Source organism: Pristiophorus japonicus, chromosome 26, assembly GCF_044704955.1.
Source record: "Pristiophorus japonicus isolate sPriJap1 chromosome 26, sPriJap1.hap1, whole genome shotgun sequence".
Lineage (NCBI taxonomy): Eukaryota > Metazoa > Chordata > Chondrichthyes > Pristiophoridae > Pristiophorus > Pristiophorus japonicus.
The window spans coordinates 11,328,404-11,349,485 of NC_092002.1; positions in this window are offsets into that span (position 1 = coordinate 11,328,404).

The following is a 21,082-nucleotide window of genomic DNA, read 5'->3' on the forward strand; positions in this document are numbered from 1 at the left end:
CGCAGACACAGGCGTTGTCCGCGTACTGTAGCTCGACGACAGAGGTTGGGGTGGTCTTGGACCTGGCCTGGAGACAGCGAAGGTTGAACAGCTTCCCACTGGTTCTGTAGTTTAGTTCCACTCCAGCGGGGAGCTTGTTGACTGTGAGGTGGAGCATGGCAGCGAGGAAGATTGAGAAGAGGGTTGGGGCGATGACGCAGCCCTGTGCGACCCCAGTTCAGACGTGGATTGGGTCTGTAATGGATCCATTGGTAAGAATCACGGCCTGCATATCGTCGTGGAGCAGGCAGAGGATGTTGACGAACTTTTGGAGACATCCGAAACGGAGGGGGATGCTCCATAGACCCTCGTGGTTGACAGTGTCAAAGGCCTTTGTAAGATCGAAGAAGGCCATGTATAAGGGCTGGTGCTGCTCCCGGCATTTTTCCTGCAGCTGTCGCGCTGCAAAGATCATGTCCGTTGTGCACCGTAGGGGATGAAATCCGCACTGCGACTCTGGGAGGAGCTGCTCGGCCACGGGGAGAAGACGATTGAGGAGGACTTTGGCGATAACTATCCCAGTGGCTGATAGGGAGATTCCTCTGTAGTTGCCACAGTCGGACTTGTTCCCTTTTTTAAAGATGGCAACCATCCCATAACCAGGTAACCATCCCATAACCAGGCAACCATCTCACAACCAGGCAACCATCCCATATCCAGGCAACCATCCCATAAACCAGGCAACCATCACACAACCAGGCAACCATCCCATATCCAGGCAACCATCCCATAAACCAGGCAACCATCACACAACCAGGCAACCATCCCATAACTAGGTAACCATCCCACAACCAGGCAACCATCGCATAAACCAGGCAACCATCCCACAACCAGGCAACCATCGCATAAACTAGGCAACCATCTCACAACCAGGCAACCATCCCATATCCAGGCAACCATCCTGCAACCAGGCAACCATCCCATAACTAGGTAACCATCCCATAACCAGGCAACCCTTCCATAACAAAAGACTAGGAACAGTAGGAGGCCATTCAGCCCCTCGAGCCTGTTCCGCCTTTCAATGCGATCGTGGCTGATCTGTGACCTAACTCCGTATACCCACCTTTGTCTCATATCCTTTAATAGCTTTGGCTAACAAAACGCTATCAATCTCCGATTTAAAATGAACAATTGACCGAGCATCAATTGCCGTTTGTGGAAGAGAGTTCCAAACTTCTACCACCCTTTGTGTGAAGAAGTGTTTCCCAGTTTCACTCCTGAAAGGTCTGGCTCTCATTTTCAGACTCTGCCCCGAGTCCGAGAATCCCCAACCTGCGGGAATAGTCTCTCTCTATCTACCCTATCTGTTCCCCTTAATATCCTGAAAACTTCAATCAGATCACCCCTAAACCATCTAAATTTTGGGGGAATACAGCCCGAGTTTATGTAATCTCTCCTCATAACTTAACCTTTGCAGTCCGGGTAACATTCTGGTAAACCCACACTGCACTCCCTCCAAGGTCAATATACCCTCCCTCAGGTGTGGGGCCCAGAACGGCTCACAGTGCTCCAGGTGGGGTCTAACCAGGGCTTTGTACAGCTGCAGCATAACTTCTACCCCTTTGTATTCTGTCCTCTAGATATAAAGGCCAGCATTCTGTGCGTCTTTTGGATTATTTTCAGTACCTGTTCATGACACTTTAATGATCTTTGTACCTGGACCCCAAGTCTCTTTGGACATCCGCTGTTTTTAGATTTTTACCATTTAGAAAGTACCCTGTTTTATCCTTTTTAGGTCCAAAGTGGTTGACCTCACATTTGTCTACATTGAAATCCATTTGACACCGTTTTGCCCGGTCATTTAATCTATTAATATCTCTCTGTAATTTTATGCTTTTATCTCATCAATCAAAGGCAGTCCCTCGAGTCGAGGATGACTTGCTTCTACGCCAAAAAGTTCCCAGGTGTTCCAATGAAGGACCTAATATTCCGGATCCCGAACTACATCCTGAAGGGTGGAAGATGCCTGTGCGTGGATTTTTTTAACGTGGGGTGACCGTTGCACACCAGCCACCACACGGGCTTGACAGAGCGAGGTCTTGGTCCAGTGGCAAAGGTTAACCAGGACGACTGGAGACCAGCTCTGCTGCACGGACCGAGTGCGTACACATATCGCACAGTGTGGGCTGGGCCCGTGCTGCCCCTGGGCCCTCGCCTCTTCTGGGCCCCGAACTCACGCCTCTCCTGGGCCCCAATCACATAAGAACATAAGAATAGGAGCAGGAGTAGGCCGTAAGGCCTATCGAGCATGCTCTGCCATTGAATAAGATCATGGCTGATCGGATCATGGACTCAGCTCCACTTCCCCGCCCGCTCCCCAAAGCCCATTACCCGCTTATCGTCTATTTCTGTCTTAAATTTATTCAATGTCCCAGCTTCCACAGCTCTCTGAGGCAGCAAATTCCACAGATTCACAACCCATTGAGAGAAGAAATTTCTCCTCATCTCAGTTTTAAATGGGCGGCCCCTTATTCTAAGATTATGCCCTCTAGTTCTAGTCTCCCCCATCAGCGGAAACATCCTCTCTGCATCCACCTTGTCAAATCCCCTCATAATCTTATACGTTTCTATAAGATCACCTCTCATTCTTCTGAATTCCAATGAGTAGAGGCCCAACCTATTCAACCTTTCCTCATAAGTCAACCCCCTCATCCCCGGAATCAACCTAGTGAACCTTCTCTGAACTGCCTCCACAATCACCGAGAGGCAATATAAATATATTAAAAGGTGCCCCATGAATACAAGGTATTGTTGGATCAACTAGTGGCTTAAAATTCACAATAAACATAGAAACATAGAAAATAGGTGCAGGAGTAGGCCATTCGGCCCTTCTAGCCTGCACCGCCATTCAATGAGTTCATGGCTGAACATGCAACTTCAGTACCCGATTCCTGCTTTCTCACCATACCCCTTGATTCCCCCTAGTAGTAAGGACTTCATCTAACTCCTTTTTGAATATATTTAGTGAATTGGCCTCAACAACTTTCTGTGGTAGAGAATTCCACAGGTTCACCACTCTCTGGGTGAAGAAATTCCTCCTCATCTCGGTCCTAAATGGCTTACCCCTTATCCTTAGACTGTGTCCCCTGGTTCTGGACTTCCCCAACATTGGGAACATTCTTCCTGCATCTAAACTGTCTAACCCCGTCAGAATTTTAAACGTTTCTATGAGATCCCCTCTCATTCTTCTGAACTCCAGTGAATATAAGCCCAGTTGATCCAGTCTTTCTTGATAGGTCAGTCCCGCCATCCCGGGAATCAGTCTGGTGAACCTTCGCTGCACTCCCTCAATAGCAAGAATGTCCTTCCTCAGGTTAGGCGACGAAAACTGTACACAATACTCCAGGTGTGGCCTCACCAAGGTCCTGTACAACTGTAGCAACACCTCCCTGCCCCTGTACTCAAATCCCCTCGCTATGAACGCCAACATGCCATTTGCTTTCTTAACCGCCTGCTGTACCTGCATGCCAACCTTCATGACACCCAGGTCTCTTTGCACCTCCCCTTTTCCTAATCTGTCACCATTCAGATAATAGTCTGTCTCTCTGTTTTTACCACCAAAGTTGATAACCTCACATTTATCCACATTATACTTCATCTGCCATGCATTTGCCCACTCACCTAACCTATCCAAGTCGCTCTGCAGCCTCATAGCATCCTCCTCGCAGCTCACACTGCCACCCAACTTAGTGTCATCCGCAAATTTGGAGATACTACATTTAATCCCCTCGTCTAAATCATTAATGTACAGTGTAAACAGCTGGGACCCCAGCACAGAACCTTGCGGTACCCCACTAGTCACTGCCTGCCATTCTGAAAAGTCCCCATTTACTCCTACTCTTTGCTTCCTGTCTGACAACCAGTTTTCAATCCATGTCAGCACACTACCCCCAATCCCATGTGCTTTAACTTTGCACATTAATCTCTTGTGTGGGACCTTGTCGAAAGCCTTCTGAAAGTCCAAATATACCACATCAACTGGTTCTCCCTTGTCCACTCTACTGGAAACATCCTCAAAAAATTCCAGAAGATTTGTCAAGCATGATTTCCCTTTCACAAATCCATGCTGACTTGGACCTATCATGTCACCTCTTTCCAAATGTGCTGCTATGACATCCTTAATAATTGATTCCATCATTTTACCCACTACCGATGTCAGGCTGACTGGTCTATAATTCCCTGTTATCTCTCTCCCTCCTTTTTTAAAAAGTGGGGTTACATTGGCTACCCTCCACTCCATAGGAACTGATCCAGAGTCAATGGAATGTTGGAAAATGACTGTCAATGCATCCACTATTTCCAAGGCCACCTCCTTAAGTACTCTGGGATGCAGTCCATCAGGCCCTGGGGATTTATCGGCCTTCAATCCCATCAATCTCCCCAACACAATTTCCCGACTAATAAGGATTTCCCTCAGTTCCTCCTCCTTACTAGACCATCCGCCACCTTTTATATCCGGAAGGTTGTTTGTGTCCTCCTTAGTGAATACCGAACCAAAGTACTTGTTCAATTGGTCCGCCATTTCTTTGTTCCCCGTTATGACTTCCCCTGATTCTGACTGCAGGGGACCTACATTTGTCTTTACCAACCTTTTTCTCTTTACACATCTATAGAAACTTTTGCAATCCGTCTTAATGTTCCCTACAAGCCTCTTCTCGTACTCCATTTTCCCTGCCCTAATCAAACCCTTTGTCCTCCTCTGCTGAGTTCTAAATCTCCCCCAGTCCCCGGGTTCGCTGCTATTTCTGGCCAATTTGTATGCCACTTCCTTAGCTTTAATACTATCCCTGATTTCCCTTGATAGCCACGGTTGAGCCACCTTCCCTTTTTTATTTTTACGCCAGACAGGAATGTACAATTGTTGTAGTTCATCCATGCGGTCTCTAAATGTCTGCCATTGCCCATCCACAGTCAACCCCTTAAGTATCATTCGCCAATCTATCCTAGCCAATTCACGCCTCATACCTTCAAAGTTACCCTTCTTTAAGTTCTGGACCATGGTCTCTGAATTAACTGTTTCATTCTCCATCCTAATGCAGAATTCCACCATATTATGGTCACTCTTCCCCAAGGGGCCTCGCACAACGAGATTGCTAATTAATCCTCTCTCATTACACAACACCCAGTCTAAGATGGCCTCCCCCCTAGTTGGTTCCTCGACATATTGGTCTAGAAAACCATCCCTTATGCGCTCCAGGAAATCCTCCTCCACCGTATTGCTTCCAGTTTGATTAACCCAATCTATGTGCATATTAAAGTCACCCATTATAACTGCTGCACCTTTATTGCACGCACCCCTAATTTCATGTTTGATGCCCTCCCCAACATCACTGCTACTGTTTGGAGGTCTGTACACAACTCCCACTAACGTTTTTTGCCCTTTGGTGTTCTGCAGCTCTACCCATATAGATTCCACATCATCCAAGCTAATGTCCTTCCGAACTATTGCCTTAATTTCCTCCTTAACCAGCAATGCTACCCCACCTCCTTTTCCTTTTATTCTATCTTTCCTGAATGTTGAATACCCCTGGATGTTGAGTTCCCAGCCCTGATCATCCTGGAGCCACGTCTCCGTAATCCCAATCACATTAACATCTATTTGCACAGTTAATTCATCCACCTTATTGCGGATACTCCTTGCATTAAGACACAAAGCCTTCAGGCTTGTTTTTTTAACACCCTTTGTCCTTTTAGAATTTTGCTGTACAATGGCCCTTTTTGTTCTTTGCCTTGGGTTTTTCTGCCCTCCACTTTTCCTCATCTCCTTTCTGTCTTTTGCTTTTGCCTCCTTTTTGTCTCCCTCTGTCTCCCTGCATAGGTTCCCATCCCCCTGCCATATTAGTTTAACTCCTCCCCAACAGCACTAGCAAACACTCCCCCTAGGACATTGGTTCCGGTCCTGCCCAGGTGCAGACCGTCCGGTTTGTACTGGTCACACCTCCCCCAGAACCGGTTCCAATGCCCCAGGAATTTGAATCCCTCCCTGCTGCACCACTGCTCAAGCCACATATTCATCTGCGCTATCCTGCGATTCCTACTCTGACTAGCATGTGGCACTGGTAGCAATCCCGAGATTACTACTTTTGAGGTCATACTTTTTAATTTAGCTCCTAGCTCCTTAAATTCGTTTCGTAGGACCTCATCCCTTTTTTTACCTATGTCGTTGGTACCAATGTGCACCACGACAACTGGCTGATCTCCCTCCCTTTTTAGAATGTCCTGCACCCGCTCCGAGACATCCTTGACCCTTGCACCAGGGAGCCAACATACCATCCTAGAGTCTCGGTTGCGGCCGCAGAAACGCCTATCTATTCCCCTTACAATTGAATCCCCTATCACTATCGCTCTCCCACTCTTTTTCCTGCCCTCCTGTGCAACAGAGCCAGCCACGGTGCCATGAACTTGGCTGCTGCTGCCCTCCCCTGATGAGTCATCGCCCCCAACAGTACACAAAGCAGTGTATCTGTTTTGCAGGGGGATGACCACAGGGGACTCCTGCACTACCTTCCTTGCACTGCTCTTCCTGCTGGTCTTCCATTCCCTATCTGGCTGTGGACCCTTTCCCTGCGGTACGACCAACTCGCTACACGTGATACTCACGTCATTCTCAGCATCGTGGATGCTCCAGAGTGAATCCACCCTCAGCTCCAACTCCGCAACGCGGACCGTCAGGAGCTGGAGGTGGATACACTTCCCGCACACATAGTCGTCAGGGACACTGGAGTCGTCCCTGAGTTCCCACATGGTACAGGAGGAGCATAACACCCGACCGAGCTCTCCTGCCATGACTTAACCCTTAGATACACTTAAATTGGCAACAACAATGTTAAAGTTTACTCACTGTTATAGAAGAGAAAAAAGAAAAACTACTCACCAATCACCAGCCAATCACTTACCCCCTTGGCTGTGACGTCACCTTTTGATTTCTTTCTACTTCTTTTTTGCCTTCTCTCCCCGCTGCAGCTCACCGGTACGCCTCTCGGACTGCCGCCGCCTTTATAGGCCTCACCAACGCCAGGAACTGTTATATATGTAAACCTGTAAATACCTTATTTAACCACCAGAGGGCTCATCCCCTGGAGGCCCAAGGGATCCCACAATCCCTTGGGAGTATTTGTACATAAGGAGGCCTCACAGGCTGGAGAGGCACTCTGGAGACCTGTAATAAAGGATTACAGTCACACATTGCTTTGAGCTTACAGTATCTGGTCAGATTCTTTATTCAAGACATAATATAATCGATACCTGTTAACTACCTGCATGTGTTTTTTTTTTAAATGGCATTCATTTCCACATATGGACTTGGTTTTGTTTTGGTTGCAAACATGAACGAGATGGTTAAAATCAGCTGGGGTTGTCCCTCCTCACCTGTCCAGTGAATTATCCTACATCCGGGCCAGGGTGTCTTTGGAGATGGAGCACGCGGTGTCCACCGGTACACTCGCGGCCTTCCGCGAGAGGTGGGCGCCAGAGGGACTGGAGTGCATCATCACCCCCGGCAACCAAATTTTAATTTGATTTTATGTTTTAAAGTTTAATTTGTTTTAATTGCCAGGTTTTAGTGTCCCCCTCCCCTTTTATAGGGGGCACTTGTAAATTATATGATTTTAATGCCCAAAAAAAAATCACAAAAGGAAAAAAAACCACAAAAAACCCCCCAAAAAACCCCAAAAAAACAACAAAAAAAAAGAGGGCAGTTATAAGTGTCTGGAGTGTCCCCCAGATCGGGGGGGCACTCGATCTAATGTTTATTTTGTACTCCCCAAAAGAGTTGTCCAGTGAATTATTCTATAAATTAGTTGGCTTAAAAGCTACTGATTGTGCACACAGCATGTACTCACTGCAGAGCCTGCCTTCAGCTAATGGTTACTACTCTGGGTAAAAATACTGAGTTGAAGTATAGGATTTTGGGAGAGAAGAGACTCTCAAATAAAAACTTTGATGAAGGTATTAAAAGAGACAAATAATTCAAATGATGCCGCAGGGCTCAGTGCTGGGACCCCAGCTATTTACAATATACATTAATGATTTGGATGAGGGAATTGAATGTAATATCTCCCAAGTTTGCAGATGACACAAAGCTGGGTGGCGGTGTGAGCTGTGAGGAGGACGCTAAAAGGCTGCAGGGTGACTTGGACAGGTTAAGTGAGAGGGCAAATGCATGGCAAATGAAGTACAATGTGGATAAATGTGAGGTTATCCACTTTGGTGGCAAAAACACGAGGGCAGAATATTATCTGAATGGCAGCAGATTAGGAAAAGGGGAGGTGCAATGAGACCTGGGTGTCATGGTTTATCAGTCATTGAAGTTTGGCATGCAGGTAACAGCAGGCAGTGAAGAAAGCAAATGGTATGTTGGCCTTCATAGTTAGGGGATTTGAGTATAGGAGCAGGGAGGTCTTACTGCAGTTGTACAGGGCCTTAGTGAGGCCTCACCTGGAATATTGTGTTCAGTTTTAGTCTCCTAATCTGAGGAAGGACGTTCTTGCTATTGAGGGAGTGCAGCGAAGGTTCACCAGACTGATTCCCGGGATGGCGGGACTGACATATGAGGAGAGGCTGGATCGACTAGGCTTATATTCACTGGAGTTTAGAAGGGTGAGAGGGGATCTCATAGAAACATATTAAATTCTGACCGGGATTGGACAGGTTAGATGCAGGAAGAATGTTCCCGATGTTGGGGAAGTCCAGAACCAGGGGTCACAGTCTAAGGATAAGGGGTAAGCCATTTAGGACTGAGATGAGGAGAAACTTCTTCACTCAGAGAGTTGTTAACCTGTGGAATTCCCTGCCGCAGAGAGTTGTTGATGGCAGTTCGTTGGATATATTCAAGAGGGAGTTAGATATGGCCTTTACGGCTAAAGGGATCAACGGGTATGGAGAGAAAGCAGGAAAGGGGTATTGAGGTGAATGATCAGCCATGATCTTATTGAATGGTGGTGCAGGTTCGAAGGGCTGAATGGCCTACTCCTGCACCTATTTTCTATGTTTCTAGGTTTCTATTTATCCCCTTGCTTTCCGAAAAGAGGGATATCAGTGGCTTATGGTCAGTTTCCAATTCAAATTTGAGCCAAAATAGATATTGATGCATTTTCTTTACCCCATAAACACACGCGAACACTTCTTTTTCAATCATGCTGTAGGCTCTCTCAGCCGTAGACAGACTTCTGGATGCATAAGCAACCGGTTGCAATTTCCTAGATTCATTAGCTTGTTGCAATACACACCCGACACCGTATGATGACGCATCACATGCTAGTACCAAACGCTTACATGGATCATACAATACAAGCAATTTATTTGAGCATAACAGTTTTCTAGCTTTTACAAAGGCATTTTCTTGGCTTTTACCCCATACCCATTTGTCTCCTTGACACAGTAAAGTGTGCAGTGGTTCTAACAGTGTGCTGAGACCCGATAAGAAGTTACCAAAGTAGTTCAGGAGTCCTAGAAACGACCGTAGCTCCGTCACATTCTGTGGCCTCGGTGCGTTCTCGATTGCCTCCGTCTTCGAATCGGTGGGCCTGATGCCGTCCGCCGCGATTCTTCTCCCCAGGAACTTCACTTCAGGTGCCAGAAAAACGCACTTGGAGCGTTTTAACCTGAGCCCCACGCAATTAAGCGGCCAAAGAATCTCCAGGTCCTGCAGATGCTCGACTGTGTCCCGACCTGTAACCAAGATGTCGTCCTGGAAGACCACGGTGCGTGGGACCGACTTCAGTAAGCTTTCCATGTTTCTCTGGAATATCGCCGCGGCTGATCGAATCCCAAACAGGCATCTGTTGTAAATGAAGAGACCTTGATGCAGGTGAGACCCTTCGATGATTCCTCCAGCTCCTGCGTCATGTAGGCCGAGGTCAAGTCCAGCTTCGAGAATGTCTTTCCTCCCGTCAGCGTCGCAAAAAGGTCATCTGTCTTTGGTAATGGGTATTGATCCTGCAGGGAGAAACGATTGATAGTTACTTTGTAATCACCACAGATTCTGATGGTGCCGCCTCCCTTGAGGACTGGAACAATCGGACTGGCCCACTCGTTGAATTCGATCGGCGAAATGATGCCCTCTTGTTGCAGCCGGTCCAGCTCGATCTCCACCCTCTCATCATGTACGGTACTGCTCTCGCCTTGTGATGGATGGATTGCGCCCCCAGAATCAGGTGGATCTGCACTTTTGCTCCTTGGAACTTCCTGATGCCTGGTTCGAACAGCAAGGGGAACTTGTTTAGGACCTGGGCACACGAAGTGTCGTCGATGGGCGAGAGCGCTCGGCCATCGTCCCAGTTCCAGTGTGTCTTTCCCAGCCAGCTCCTGCCGAGCAGCGTGGGGCCATCGCTCGGTATCACCCAGAATGGTAACTTCTGCACCGCTCCATCGTAGGAGACCTTTACAGTAGCACTGCCGATTACGGGAATCAGTTCCTTTGTGGAAGTTCTCAGTTTAGTGCGAATGGGAGTCAGGACTGGCCTTGAGGCCTTGCTGCACCACAATTTATCGAAAGTCTTTTTGCTCATAATGGACTGGCTCGCGCCCGTGTCCAGCTCCATTGATACTGAGAGTCCATTTAATTCAACCTTCAGCATTATTGTGGGACACTTTGTGGTAAATGTGTGCACCCGATATACCTCTGCCTCCTCGGTCTGAGGTTCTGGTTTGTCGTGATCCACCATGATATGTTCTCCTCTGCAACATGGTGGTTTTCAGGATTAGCAGGGTTTGCAGCTCGCCTGCACATATGTTGGAGATGTCCCATTGTTCCACAGCCCTTGCAAACATATCCTTTGAAGCGGCATGAATGGAAATTGTTGTGTATCTATAAAGCATGCACTCCTATATTCCGCCACCAGGGAGCTCATCCCCTGAAGTCCCAAGGGATCCCAGCATCCCTTGGGAGCACTGTATATAAGCCGCCCCTAAGGCCTGTTCCTCACTCTGGAGTGTCTTATTAAAGACTGAGGTCACTGTTACTTTAACCTCCCTGTGTGCAGTCTCATCTGTGTTAGAACACAATAGAAAAGATGATCACCCCCGCAGCGCCAACAAGGTGTTAATGGCCTAGCATTCATCACCCTTGATGGTGGACTCTGAGACATCTGTGGACGTGTAGCTGCAGGCATGTGAGGCCTGCCCTGTACATTACAATTCGAAAACAACATTACTTTGTTCACAGTACTTGTAGCAGCACTTGTGTGCTGAGAGATTTGCTTCGTATTGTCACTGGTGGCAATGAACACCTGGGCTATCGCTATGGCCTTACTCAAGATTGGGGTCTCTACAGTCAAAAGTTTGCGAAGTATTACTTCATGGCCAATGCCAAGTACAAAGAAGTCCCTGAGCATGTGCTCCAAATGTCCTTCAAATTCGCAATGTCCTGTAAGGCCTCTTAGCTCGGCGACATAGCTCACCACTTCTTACACATGTAGAACCGGCACCTCGCCATCAGAACGCTTTCCATCGGGTTAAGATGCTCCTGGACCAGTGTGCACAAATCATCATATGATTTCTCTGTGGGTTTCGCTGGAGCGAGCAGATTTTTCCTGAGGCTATACGTTGGTGCCCCACAAACGGTGAGGAGGATCGCCCTTCGTTTGGCAGCGTTCGCTTCTCCTTCCAGCTCGTTGGTCACGAAGTATTGGTCGAGTCACTCCACTAAGGTTTCCCAATCATCTCCCTCCGAAAATTTCTCCAGGATGCCCACTGTTCTCTGCATCGTTGCGGTGAGGTTCTATATCTGTATCTCGTTGCCAGTTGTAGTGTATGAATAAATAGTCTGACCAGATACTGTGAGCTCAAAGTAAAGTGTGACTTTAGTCTTTTACTCTCCAGAGTACCTCTCCAGCATGTGAGGCCTCCTTAAGTACAGGTGCTCCCAAGGGATTGTGGGATCCCTTGGGACTCCAGGGGATGAGCCCTCTGGTGGTTGAACAAGGTATTTACAGGTTTATATATATAACAAAACCAAAGACCAAACAGGTACTGATGCATCTTTTTAACCCCATACACACAGGCTAGTGCTTCTTTCTCCACCATGCTGTAGGCTCTTCCCGCTTTAGACAAACTTTTTGCAGCATACGCGACTAGTTAAAGTTTACCTGACACATTAGCTTGTTGGAGTACACAACCAATTCCCTACAACGAAGCATCACAGGCCAATACTAAACGTTTACATGGGTCATAATGTACCAGCAGCTTGTTAGAACAAAGCGGATTAGTGGCTTTCTCAAAAGCTCTGTCTTGAGACTCTCCCCACACCCAGTTGTCGCTTTTTCTTAACAGCATGTGCAGTGGTTCTAATAAGGTGCTCAATTTAGGTAGGAAGTTGCCGAAGTAATTGAGTAGACCCAGGATCGAACACAGCTCCATCACATTCTGCGGCTTGGGTGCATTCTTGATGGCCTTGGTTTTCGCGTCCGTGGGCCTAATTCCTCCTCAGGAATTCGAACTCTGGTAACGGGTACTGATTCTGTTTCGAAATCTGTAGTCTCCACAGATTCTGACTGTGCCATCACTTTTCAGCACTGGAACAATGGGGCTGGCCCATTCATTAACTTCAACCGGTGATATGATCCCTTCATGCTAGAGTCTGTCCAGTTTGATTTCGACCTTCTCCCTCATATACGGAACTGCCCGAGCTTTATGATGGACGGGTCTTGCATCCGAGACCACGTGGATCTGCAAATGCCGTGAAGTTGCCATTGCCTGGTTCGAACAGCGAGGGGAACTTGTTCAGTATTTGGGCACATGTATCTTTCTCCGACGACAACGCCTTGATGTCGTTCCGATCACATCTGATTTTTCAAGCCAGTTCCTGCCATTGCTTGGGACAATCCATAGCAGTAACTCGTGAACCGCACTGTCATACGACACTTTAATTGTGGCACTGCCAATCATCGTTATGAGTTCTTTGGTGTATGTACGCAACTTGGCATTGACTGGACTCAGCTTAGGCCTCACAGCCTTAGTATCCCACAGCTTGTCGAATGCCCTCTGGCTCATTATCGATTGGCTCGCCTCCCCGTGTCCAGTTCCATCGATACCGGCACCCTATTAAATTTCACATTGATCATTATCAGTTTGCTCTTAGTTAGAAAAGAGTACAGTCCATACACTTCCTCCTCTGATATCTCAGATTGCGAATCCGGATCCGCACTAGTCTGACCATCATCCTCCATGTGGTGTGTCGCGGCACGCTTGCTCATCTGCGGACACTTGTGCTGGAGATGGCCCACTCTCAGACAGCCTTTGCAACTATATTGCTTAAATGTGCTGATGATTTCCCCCACAACGCCAACACGGAGAAATCGGATGCATTCCCACTGGCGGACTTTGGGCAGCCACAGGTTTCGCGTACACAGTCGGGTAGGCCCTGCCATGTGCCGCTCTGCCGAACGCCAGTTCAATTTACAGTACTTTCCGAGTTTCGATTTTTCACTGATATCTGCTTTAGACTTTTATCCGTCGTCATGCATGACTGAGCGATCGTGATGGCCCTGTTCAAGTCCAACGTCTCCACCGGCAGTAGTTTGCGCTGGATCACCTCATGGTTGATGACGATGACAAAGAAGTCCCGCAGCATGTCTGCCAACACTGCCCCGAACTTACACGGTCCCGCTAGACATCTCAGGTCGGCAACGAATTCCGCCGCATTCTGGCCCTCTGAGCGAATGTGCGTGTAAAATCTGTATCTCGAGATGATGATGCCTTCGTCTGGCTTAAGGTGGTCCTGTACCAGTGTACACAATTCTTCATACGTCTTCTCTGTTGGACTCACAGGCAGGAGTAGATTCTTTATCTGACCATAAATTTTTGGACCGCAGACCGTGAGGAACAGCGCCCGGCGCCGATCTGCGTCGCCGACCTCCTCCATTTTGTTGGCCACGAAGAACTGGCTCAAACGGCTCACAAAGTCTGCCCAATCTTCTCCTTCTACAAATCGCTCCAACAATCCAATTGTGCTCATTTTTGTGCAAAGGTTCTTGTTGCCGCGTCACCAAATGTTATGTATGCAATAACTGTTAGACTGAGTACTGTTTAACTCCAAGAGGCATGACCTTGGCTCTGCTTTATTAAGGCCCAAAGTGACTAATGTACAAAATGGCTGGCCTTTTATACTTGGGTTGCACACACGTGCGTGCAGCCCAATGGCCTCCAACAGTGATGCCATCTAGTGGCTAGTGATCCCAAAAGTACATACATGACACTAACGTCTCTCTGAACGACCTTTTTAAGGTTATGTCCCTTTGTCTTAGACTCCTCCACCAGCTAAAAAAGTATCTCTCTCTCTCTCTCTACCCAATGAATACCTTTCAAAATCCTGAAAACTTCGATCAAATCACCTCTTAACCTTCTATATTTCAGAGAATTTCAAGCCTTGTGTGTGTAATCTCTCCTCATAATCTAACGCTTGTGGCCCTGGTTTCATTCTGGTGAATTTTCACTGCACTCCTTCCAAGGCCAGTACTGCATATCCTTTCGAAGGTGAGGTGCCCAGATTCTGCACAGTGCTCCGGGTGTGGTCTAACCAGGGCTTTGTATAGCTGCAGCATAACTACCTCCCATTATATTCGAGTCCTCTGGATATAAAGGCCAGCATTCCATTAGTCTTTTCAATTATTTTTCACTGGCTACTACACATTAGTGATCTGAGCACATGGCCCCCTAAATCTCTTTGGATCTCCCTTGTTTTTCCTAGCTTTTCACCATTTAAAAAGTACTCTGATCTATTCTTTTTAGGTCCAAAATGGATTGACCTCACACATGCCTGCCTTGAAATCCATTTTCCACAGTTTAGTTTACTCACTTAGTTTACCAATGTCTCTTTGTAGTTTTATGCTCCTGTCTATGCCACTTACTCTGCCACCAATGTTTAACAGTGCATACGTTACAGGATGTGCATTTTGTAAAGTCCTGACCCTGCAGTACAGACTCACACGAGGCACATGTTGAAGTCAAGGTCACTCAGGACCTGCACCTTTATTACACAGCACTCGAATGCCGCACTTGCCTCAGACCTGTCTTTATATACCTGTGTGGGACAGGTATGGAGTGTCTCCTGCAAGTGCACCCCTGATGGTAAGGTAAGCTAGTGGTTACAGGTCATATCTAGTTACAGTCATGTATAGCATGGTAAGATACAATTGTGTACAGTAATGTGAGATACATGACACATTTCAACCAGTTATGTCTCGAATAAAGCAATGTGATTGAGTACTGTAGACGTGAGTAAGTGTGACCTGGAAGAGGGGACAGAGTTTAGTGTAACAAAATTTGCAGATGACACAAAGATTAGTGGGAAAGCGGGTTGTGTAGAGGACACAGAGAGGCTGCAAAGAGATTTAGATAGGTTAAGCGAATGGGCTAAGGTTTGGCAGATGGAATACAATGTCAGAAAGTGTGAGGTCATCCACCTTGGGGGGAAAAAAAGTAAAAGGGAATATTATTTGAATGGGGAGAAATTACAACATGCTGAGGTGCAGAGGGACCTGGGGGTCCTTGTGCATGAATCCCAAAAAGTTAGTTTGCAGGTGCAGCAGGTAATCAGGAAGGCGAATGGAATATTGGCCTTCATTGCGAGAGGGATGAAGTATAAAAGCAGGGAGGTCCTGCTGCAACTGTATAGGGTATTGCTGAGGCCGCACCTGGAGTACTGCGTGCAGTTTTGGTCACCTTACTTAAGGAAGGATATACTGGCTTTGGAGGGGGTACAGAGACGATTCACTAGGCTGATTCCGGAGATGAGGGGGTTACCTTATGATGATAGATTGAGTAGACTGGGTCTTTACTCGTTGGAGTTCAGAAGGATGAGGGGTGATCTTATAGAAACATTTAAAATAATGAAAGGGATAGAGAAGATAGAGGCAGAGAGGTTGTTTCCACTGGTAGGGGAGACTAGAACTAGGGGGCACAGCCTCAAAATACGGGGGAGCCAATTTAAAACCGAGTTGAGAAGGAATTTCTTCTCCCAGAGGGTTGTGAATCTGTGGAATTCTCTGCCCAAGGAAGCAGTTGAGGCTAGCTCATTGAATGTATTCAACTCACAGATAGATAGATTTTTAAACAATAAGGGAATTAAGGGTTACAGGGAGCGGGCGGGTAAGTGGAGCTGAGTCCACAGCCAGATCAGCCATGATCTTGTTGAATGGCGGAGCAGGCTCGAGGGGCTAGATGGCCTACTCCTGTTCCTAATTCTTATGTTCTTATGTTATGTTCTTAGTCTCTTTATTCTAACTCCATAGTGCTGGTACAGCATGGGAGGCCTGCTTATATACCGTGCTCCCAAGGGATGCTGGGATCCCTTGGGACTCCAACAGATGCGCCCTCTGGTGGCAGTAGAATGCTGGTTACATAGTGTTGCATACATAACACACCCTTTGAGCCAGCTGAATGATCATTGCGTTGGCTATTGCAGGGGTCATTACAATCTGCATTATGGCTTCTGCATCACACTTCATGGCAGTGTGTGTAGCACACTCGCCTCTGAGTCAGAAGGTTGTGTGTTCAAGTCCTTGTGACGTTTCCGTTGCCCACCTTTGGCTCGTTTGCCGTGAAGGAGCTCCGCGTAGAGCACTTGCTTTGGGAGTCTCGTGTCTGGCAAGCCTCCCGAATAAAGTGCAACATCCTCACCGACACCTGGGAGTCCCTGGCCAAAGATCGCCCTAAGTGGAGAAAGTGCATCCGGGAGGGCGCTGAGCACCTCAAGTCTCGTCGCCGAGAGCATGCAGAAATCAAGCGCAGGCAGCGGAAAGAGCATGCGGCAAACCAGTCCCACCCACCCCTTCCCTCAACCACTGTCTGTCGTACCTGTGACAGGGACTGTGGTTCTCGTATTGGACTGTTCAACCACCAAAGAACTCACTTCAGGAGTGGAAGCAAGTCTTCCTCGGATCCGAGGGACTGTCTATGATGATGATGGGTTCAAGTCCCACTCCAGGAACTTGAGCACATACAATCTAGGCTGACACTCCAGTGCAGTGCTGAGGGAGTACTGCACGGTCGGAGGTGCTGTCTTTCAGATGAGACGTTAAAGCAAGGCCCCGTCTGCTTTCTTGGGTGGACGTAAAAGATCCCATGGCGACTATTTCGAAGAAGAACAGGCGAGTTATCCGTAGTGACCTGACCAATATTTATCCCTCAATCAACATAACAAAAACAGATGATCTGGTCATTAACACATTGCTGTTTGTGGGAACTTGCTGTGTACAAGTTGGCTGTCGGGTTTCCCACATTACAACAGTGACTACGCTTCAAAAGTGTTTCATTGGCTGTAAAGCACTTTGCGATGCCCAGTGGTCGTGAAAGGCGCTATATAAATGCAAGTCTTTTTCTTTTCAAACTGGGACATTAAAGCACTTTCTTGTGACCTAAAAATGTTGCCAATCATCCTCAATAAACAACAACAGCAACAACTGTTATTTATATAGCGCCTTTAATGTAGTAAAACATCCCAAGGCGCTTCACAGGAGCGATTATCAAACAAAATTTGACACCGAGCCACATAAGGAGAAATTAGGGCGGCTGACCAAAAGCTTGGTCAAAGAGGAGGGTTTTATGGTGCGCCTTAAAGGAGGAGAGAGAGGTCGAGGGATTTAGGGAGGGGGTGCAGTGCTTGGGGCCTAGACAAGGCCGCCAATGATGGAGCAAAATAAAATTGGGGGTGCGTACCAGGCCAGAATGGGAACAGTACAGAGATCTCGGAATGCCGTGGGGCTGAAGGAGGGGACTGAGATTGGGAGTGGCGGATGGTTGGATTTGAACACAAGGATGAGAATTTTTAAATCGAGGTGTTGCTGGACCGGGAGCCAATGTAGGTCAGCGAGCACAGAATAAAGGGTATATGAGGATAGGTTGAGCAGGTTGGGCCTCTACTCATTGGAATTCAGAAGAATGAGAGGTGATCTTATCGAAATGTGTAAGATTATGAGGGGGCTTGACAAGGTGGATGCAGAGAGGATGTTTCCACTGATGGGGGAGACTAGAACTAGAGGGCATGATCTTAGAATAAGGGGCCGCCCATTTAAAACTGAGACGAGGAGGAATTTCTTCTCTCTGAGGGTTGTAAATCTGTGGAATTCACTGCTTCAGAGAGCTGTGGCAGCTGGGACATTGAATATATTTAAGACAGAGATAGACAGTTTCTTAACCGATAAGGGAATAAGGGGGCGGGCAGGGAAGTGGACCTGAGTCCATGATCGGATCAGCCATGATCGTATTGAATGGCGGAGCAGGCTCGAGGGCCCGTATGGCCTACTCCTGCTCCTATTTCTTAGGTTCTAAAACAAAGAACTTGCATTTATATAGCACCATTGGTCACCTCCGCCCATCCATCCACCATGGACGTTTAAGGTGGTGGGTGGGCTGTCAATCAAACGGGCTGCTTTGTCCTGGAGTGTGTCGAGCCTCTTGAGTGTTGTTGGAGCTGCACTCCTCCAGGCAAGTGGAGAGTATTCCATTACACTCCTGATTTGTACCTTGTAGATAGTCAAGGCTTTGCGGAGTGCGGGGAGCGGGGGAGGGGGGATGTCGGGGGGGGGGGGCATCAGGAGGTGTGCTGCTGGCTACAGAATACCCAGCCTCTGACATTTATGTTGCTGTTCCAGTTGAGTTTCCCGTCAAATGTGACCTTCAGACTTTGATGGTGGGCATTCGGCGATGGGTAGACTCTCTCTCTTGTTGGAGGGGATCATTGCCTGGCACTTGTGTGGTGCGAATGTTACTTGCTACTTATCAGCCCAAGCCTGGATGTTGTCCAGGTCTTGCTGCATGCGGGCAAGGACTGCTTCATGATCTGAGGAGTTGTGAATGGAACTGAACACTGTGCAGTCATCAGCGAACATCCCCACTTCTGACCTTATGATGGCGGGAAGGTCATTGATGAAGCAGCTGAAGATGGTTGGGTCCAGGACACTGCGCTGAGGAACTCCTGCAGCAATGTCCTGGGGCTTGGATAATTGACCCCCAACAACCCCAACCATCTTCCTTTGTGCTGGGTATGACTCGAGCCAGTGGAGAGTTTTCCCCCTGATTGCCATTGACTTCAGTTTTACTAGGGCTCCTTGATGCCACACTCGGTCAAATGCTGCCTTGATGTCAAGGGCAGTCACTCTCACCTCACCTCTGGAATTCAGCTCTTTTGTCCATGTTTGGACCAAGGCTGTAATGAGGTCTAGAGCCTAGTGGTCCTGCCGGAAACCAAACTGAGCATCGGTGAGCAGGTTATTGGTGAGTAAGTGGAGCTTGATAGCACTGTCGATGACACCTTCTATAACTGCTGATAATTGAGAGTAGACTGATGGGGCGGAAAGGTCAGAGGCTGGGCATTCTGCGGCGAGTGTCTCACCTCCTGACTCCCCAAAGCTTTTCTATTACACTCTTAATAAAGAGTGAGACTCAGTATTGTGTAATGAGCAAGTGTGGCCTTAGCTCCTTTAATCAGATTCCAGAGTGCAGGTACCTCGTGGGTGGCCTGCTTATATACTGTGCTCCCAAGGGATGCTGGGATCCCTTGGGACTCCCAATAGGTGGGCCCTCTGGTGGTCAGGTGTCATGCAGGTTACAAGGGGTTAAATACATAACATCAATCCCCCATGAAGTCAATAGTACACTTATTTACAGGGTGACATGATCTGGGGCTTTATGCTCCCTTGTCGATCGTCTCGGTACAAATGCGGGTGTGGGTGAGTTGGTCAGTTCTTCACTGAGCTGTTGGGCAGCTGGCCTTACCGGGCAGCTGGGTATGGTGAGTTCGGCTTCGTGGTCAACCATGATGTCAGTTGCCACTTGTGTGTGTGTTGGAGGGTCAAAGTTGGTGGTGTTTTCTTCGGGTTGTTCGTAGCTGTTGGTCCAAATGTTTTCTGTGCGTTTGTCCATTGGCCAATTTGACTTGAAACACCCTACTCCCCTCTTTGGCTGTGACCGTGCCAGCGAGCCATATGGGATCATGTCCATAATTGAGCACAAACACAGGGTCATTGACCTCAATATCGCATGACAAATTTGCGTGGTCATGGTACACACTTTGTTGATGCCGCTTCCCCGCCACGTGATCATAGAGATCAGGGTGGACAATAGAGAGCCTTGTTTTAAGTGTCCTTTTCATGAGCAGCTCGGCTGGGGGAACCCCGGTGAGTGAGTGGGGTCTGGTGCGGTAGTTGAGCAGCACTCGGGACAACCAGGTCTGCAGGGAGCCTTCCGACACACGTTTCAAGCTTTGCTTGATGGTCTGAACTGCCCGTTCTGCCTGGTTGTTGGATGCGGGCTTGAACGTTACAGATGTGATGTGTTTGATCCCATTGCGGGTCATGAATTCCTTGAATTCAGCACTGGTTGAAGCACGGCCCATTGTCGCTGACTAGGACATCAGGCAAGCCGTGCGTGGCAAACATGGCTCGTAGGCTTTCAATGGTGGCTGTGGACGTGCTTACAGACATTATCGCACATTCAATCCATTTTGAGTAAGTGTCCACGACAACCAAAAACATTTTGCCGAGAAATGGGCCCATAGTCCACGTGGATCCTCGACCACGGTTTGGAGGGCCATGACCAGAAACTTATCGGTGCCTCTCTGGGTGCATTGTTCAGCTGAGAGCAGGTGTTGCACTGGTGCACGCATGACTCTCAATCTGAGTCGATGCCAGGCCACCACACATGGGATCTGGCAATGGCTTTCATCATTACGATGCCTGGGTGGGGGTTGTGTAGTTCACAAATGAACGTGTCTCTGCCTTTCTTGGGCAAGACCACGCGATTGCCCCACAACAGACAGTCCGCCTGCAGGGACAACTCGTCTTTGCGAACGGCTTAATCGCCTCCTGCATCTCCACTGTGACACCAGACCAGCTCCCATGGAGGACACAGTTTTTTACCAAGGACAGTAAAGGCTCCTGGTTCGTCCTGGTCCTGATCTGGCGGCTCGTGACGGGGGACTTCTCGTTCTCAAATGCTTCCATAACCATGAGCAAGTCCGCTGACTGTGCCATTTCCACCCCGTGGTGGGCAATGGCAGCCGACTGAGAGCATCTGTGCAGTTCTCTGTGCCCGGTCTGTGGCGGAT